This window comes from Polypterus senegalus, chromosome 10, assembly GCF_016835505.1.
Source record: "Polypterus senegalus isolate Bchr_013 chromosome 10, ASM1683550v1, whole genome shotgun sequence".
Classification (NCBI taxonomy): Eukaryota; Metazoa; Chordata; class Cladistia; order Polypteriformes; family Polypteridae; genus Polypterus; species Polypterus senegalus.
In genome coordinates, this window is record NC_053163.1 from 3,040,143 (window position 1) to 3,046,142 (window position 6,000).

The following is a 6,000-nucleotide window of genomic DNA, read 5'->3' on the forward strand; positions in this document are numbered from 1 at the left end:
TCTGGACCTGACACTGCGGCGTTGTCTGTCTGAAGGTAATGGTGGCAGCAGGTCGTCAATGGGAAGTATGGCATAACTGACACTTCTCTGGCCTTCCTTACAGTCTACCCACCACACACATGGTGCGACCCAAACGTCTTTGGACGAGTTGTTTTAAAAGAGTGCTGCGCGTTCCATCGAGCGGCTGACCCCGTAATTACGGGGCTTCCTATAACACGTCGGTGGTCTGTGAGTAGCAATTTGCTTTGAAAGTGAAGATTTTTTTTTGTCTCGTCATCGTCGTCATGGAGGAGCTAAGAGTGGAGATTAAAGTTTGTGTTAAAGTCGTTAAAAGTGCTGTGGAAACGATCGAACTGAACTGATTAATAAGGCTTACGGCAGTGCTGCCATGGCTTGTGTTCATGTTTATCGGTGGTATCCTCGCTTTCGAGATGGTAGGGAGGGCGTAAAGGACGATGCCAGAAGTGGTCGTCCTTAGACTGCCAGAACAGACGAGAACGTGGACCCTTCTGACAGACGACTGTCCTGCCACTCTGAATGATTGCTGATCATCGCTCGATTAGCACGGCTCATGGCAGCGCTACCATAAACCTTACTAATCAGTTCAGTTCGATCGTTTCCACGGCACGTTTGCCGGCTTTAACACAAAATGTAATTGTCACTCTCAGGTCCTCCATAAAAAAAAAAATTGTAAAAAGAAACCCGTTGAAGTCTGGTGACGTAGTTACGGGGTCGGCCGCTCGATGGCGCACTGCACTCTTTTAAAACAACTCGTCTACAAAACTTTGGGTCACACCTCGTATGTCCGTTAGGTCAGGAACGTCACCTGCTGGGCTGTCGTGGGCAGAACTCCTTACCCTCTGCAGGGTCTTGTGGTTGAGGAGAGTGCAGTTCCCGTACCAGTCAGTGATGCATCCAGTTAGGTGCAGGAGGAGAAAGACCTGAGGGTCCGAGGGCTTGTGTCGAACCTCCTCAGCCACCAAAAACCCATTGCTGAGCCTTCAACACCACCGTTCAATGTGGACAGACCATGTGAGATCTTCAGAGCACACACACCAAGGAACTTAAAGCTGCTCACTCTCTGCACTGACGTCCCGCGGTTTGTGAGAGGGGAGTGTGAGTGACCAGAGTGAGACACAGACACAACTTTAGGAGGCCATTTTCTAAACTTGCTTGATCGTGAGCAGGATCATGGGGGGCAAATAGGGGGCACAAGGACAGCACCTGGACAGGGTGCCAGTCCATCACAGGGTGAACACACACACCACACACCACATACACACACACACACCACACACACACACTTACACACACACTCACGCATTGACACACCACACACTCACCCACACACACACACCACATGCACACACTCTCACACACACTCCCTCACCACACACTCACACACTTACACAGTCATTGACACACCACACACTCTCACACACACACACACACACACCAGGACTAATTGAGGGTCACCAATCCACCATCTCTGGACTGTAGGAGAGACCACGGTGAGAACACGCAAACCCCACACAGGGAGGTCCAGGGACACGAACCCTGCTTTCCACATCCCTTATCATGTTATACTTACTGTTGGTCTAACATGAAGTGTCCCCGTACTTTGGACAGTTTTTGGGTAGCAGAGTTGTGATTTGTGTAACCTACTGTTTGACGTTGAGATGATGAGGGTAAGACGACGTTTTACAGTCAATTCAAACTTTCATCCATCGTCGACATGCGACTCTCAGCTCAGAATCAGAGCAGCAAACCCTCCAGGCGACCACCCAGGTTACAGAAGAACTGTTTCAGATTTTGTCTTGTCTGGCAGGGTCTCATTTATCTCTGTAATCTTGAAACCGTGGAGAGTTTAGGGGAAAACGAAACCTCAGATTGTATGAATAGAATCAAATGATCAGCCAGCCGTGAAGGATCATAAAGGTTTCACCTGTGCTTGATTTAGGGCTGGGAGATGATGTCAGGAAGCAGGAGAAATGAATGAAAAAGGAACGTAAGATTCTTTCAAGAACTAAATCGAAACTGTCGTCAAGTGCAGACATCAAAGTGCCAGGTGTGCCTGAAGTCGGTGGAGGGTGTGGAGTTTTTCCAGCTTTCACTCCGTCAGAGTTAACTCCCGTCTGTCTCTCTGCTATAAAAGCCGAAGCAGAAGCAGCAGATCAGCTCCACTGTCGGCAGATCTCAACTCCCGCTGAGTGTTTCAGGAGATCTTAAGGGACGAGCCACTTTGGGGACAAACACTGACTGCCTGGTCTGTGTCATTGGCCCAGAGATAAACACGAACATCGAAAGACATGGAGCCCGTGAGCTCAACTTCTGACGTTTACGCCGGACCTGACGATGTGCCCTGTGATGTGTGTGCTGACACCAAACTGAGAGCCCAGAAGACCTGCCTGACCTGCATGGCCTCCTACTGCGAGACTCACCTCCAGCCTCACAGGGTCTCTGCAGCTCTGAGGAGGCACAAACTGGAGGAGCCGAATAGAACCTTTGAAGAGAAACTCTGCGGAAAACACCAGAAGGTTCTGGAAAAATTCTGCAGGACCGATGGCATCTGCGTCTGCTATTTGTGTGTGGCAACGTAACATAAGAATCATGACACGGTGACACCCAGTGAGGAAAGAGCAAGGAGACAGGTGAGGAGCAGGGAAAGGGAAGGGTTAACCGGGAAGAGGTAAGAAAAGAATGGGAGGAACGTAAAACAACATTAAAACGAATCAGCCGTAAAGGATCACACTGAGAGAGGCGAGGATCTGTGGATGGCTAATGTCCTGCAGGACAGTCCTTAGATGTGTCAGCAGGTTCTTCTGTTTACTGGTTGGGGTTTTTTAATGTAACACTTGATAGAAAGAACAAGAAACTCCGCTAAGCCTGCCATGAGTCTCGTCTCTCTATGGTGAGGACAACGTGAGGTCAGCAAATTCACAAAACCAACGGCTGGCTCCTTCCAAAGGTCCTACTACTCCTCTAGTCCAAGCGTAATCCTCAGGGAACCCAGTGACTTCATACTCGTGTTTGATAGGCTGGCACTGGCACAAGGGTGCAGCTCATGGGTGGAGCTCATGGGTGGGAGTGGTGACCGAGGACAATCCTGTCGAGCTGAAATAATCGGTAGAGTCCGGAAGAACCGGGGCAGACGACCAAACGGTTTGTTGTTAAAATATAGTTAACCGCAGACATCTTAATGAAAAAATGTTTGTCTTAGCTACGTTTTATTAAGTTTTACTTCTGAGGAACACAGAGGGATTTGGGACATTTTGTTCATGCCCCATGTAATAAAAATTATAAAGGGAGGAGGATGAGGGTCACCGTAGGACCCAACGCTGACTAAACACACACGATGTCCTGGACCATCTCCTGCTCAGAATGCAGTGTGCTGTCCTTAATGTCCAAATTCACAGATTTTCTTAAAACCCTTTGTGTTTTTGTCAGAGTCTGTCAGGGACAATTAACTTTACATTTCTTATGTCCTTGACTTTGAGTTTTGATTTGTGTATTGGGCTTTGGCATGTTGTTTGTTTTGTCTCTCTGGTGTCCTGAACCCTGCTGCATGTTCTGGTTTTCCTGGTTCTCCTGCATCTCCTGGCCCTGCTGGCACCTTACTTCACTTTGCTTACTCATATTTTTTCCTCTCATTGGTGGGGCAGGGCATAGAGAAACATGAAGGACCTGCACCCCTGCCTACTGCCCCTGCCCAACAGCCGGAAAGATAGATAGAGTAAAAGGCACTAAATGATAGATAGATAGATAGATAGATAGATAGATAGATAGATAGATAGTGTGAAAGGCACTATATGATAGATAGATAGATAGATAGATAGAGTGAAAGGCACTATATGATAGATAGATAGATAGATAGATAGATAGATAGATAGATAGTGTGAAAGGCACTATATGATAGATAGATAGAGTGAAAGGCACTATATGATAGATAGATAGATAGATAGATAGATGTGAAAGGCACTATATGATAGATAGATAGATAGATAGATAGAGTGAAAGGCACTATATGATTAAGTTAGATAGATATATAGATAGATAGAAAGGCACTATATAATAGATAGATAGAGTGAAAGGCACTATATAATCATATAGTGCCTTTCACTCTACACTAAATAATCATATAGTGCCTTTCACTCTATCTATCCATTATATAGTGCCTTTCACACTATCTATCTATCTATCTATCTACAGTATTATATAGTGCCTTTTACATCTATCTATCTATCTATCTATCATATAGTGCCTTTCACTCTATTTATTATATAGTGCCTTTCACTCTATTTATTATATAGTGCCTTTCACTCTATTTATCTATCTATCTATCTATCCATCAGTTCCTCGCCTTACGCCAGTTTTTTTCTGTGCATGTATTCACTGAATGGACCCTCAGCCCTCCTCTGCTGCCCTCCCCCTCATTTTCTAAGCACGCCTGACTTCAAACACGGAGCTCATTTCGTCTTCTTCGAGAGCCAGCCTGCCCATTCACGATTTCTTCTCTGCCTGCTCTGCCAACATCTCTCCACCATTTTGTCTCCACACAGAGTCAGCTGGAGAAAAGACGGGCAGAAATGAAAAAAGGATTAAGGAGAAAGAGCAGAAGCTTGAAGCGATGCAGGAGAGCTTAGTGAAGATTCCGGTGAGTCTTTGTGTTGATGAAGTCATCATAGTGGAAACCACAGGTGATTAACGTACTACTGCCAAGTATGCTGTGAAATGGGAAAAATGCATATATTAATTCAAATGAGTGTTTTTTTAAATATGTGGTGTGCTTGGAGCTCATCAGTAACAATCTATGGAATAAGGACAAAATGTGTGGGACATTCCTAGAATAATAAATTTGAGCATCCAGTGAGTCCATAAATTCCCAGACTCATTATGTGTCCCCTCGCTGTCTGAACACTTTCAATATTTCTGTTGGGTTTCTCCATCCTCGCCCACAGTGGACTGTAGAAGATCCAGAAATGAATATAAAGTGAATGGAGCTTCATTGATAAGATTATGAACTCATCACCATGCCATCTCCTTATTGTCGTCCACCTGTCTTTCATTCAGTCCTTTAAAACGCCAACGGCAGAAGCCAGTGAGCCATCTAGAGATCATGAATGGAGTTTGGTAAGAATGACTGAAGATCTCATTAAGAAACTGGAGAAGGAGATCGAGCAGCTTAATAGGAGAGATGCTGAGCTGGCTAAGCTTTCACAGACAGATGACCACATCCACTTCCTCCAGGTGAGAGGGCCGCTCTAAAGGACCCCAGCAGGTCCCGTGTGATGCAGAAGTCCTTGTAGCTCAAGTTCTATTTTCCTGTGCTCTCCTCATCAAGAAGTTCCTGTCTTTCTGTGACCATCGTAGAGATGGAGACATCACTACTGCTGGAGATTTGCTTCCAAAGACTATGGGGACCAGTGAGACCGGTGAGTTGGGTGTCTTTACTTGACCCCCTCAGTCCATCCAGATGTCATAGGTGCTCAGTGCTCACTTTCTGCTTCCTTTCCTTAGTGGTCAACACTCCAGGTTGCAGCCAAGAGAATATGACAAGTCGACATGAATTTTTAAAATGTAAGTCTGCATTTATTGTTCCTGAGGTAAAAGCTTTCACAGTTTAAATGTTCTAGAGTTTCAAGGGATCATCTCATCCTTACAGTAAATTAGCATGCTGCCTGACAGTGCCCATGGTTATATGAACGTTTTCCAGGTCTGGTGAGTTCAGCCACCATCTTGGCCTGTCTTTTTTCTCTTCCCATTGTATGATGGTACAACAAACCTCGAGACACCAGACAGATGAACCTCGATTGTGTTCACGTTTTCCAAAACTCCTTCTTTTCTTGTGGAAGCATTGTGTACATTGAAGTTCTGCTGAGAGCTCATTGGTTGTCATCTCCCCACACAGAATTGAGATTTCTTCACAGGTTGGCTGAATTGACTCTTCATTACAGGGTGAGAAGCTCAGCGGCTCAGGAGAGCTTCAGAGTAGATGAGTCA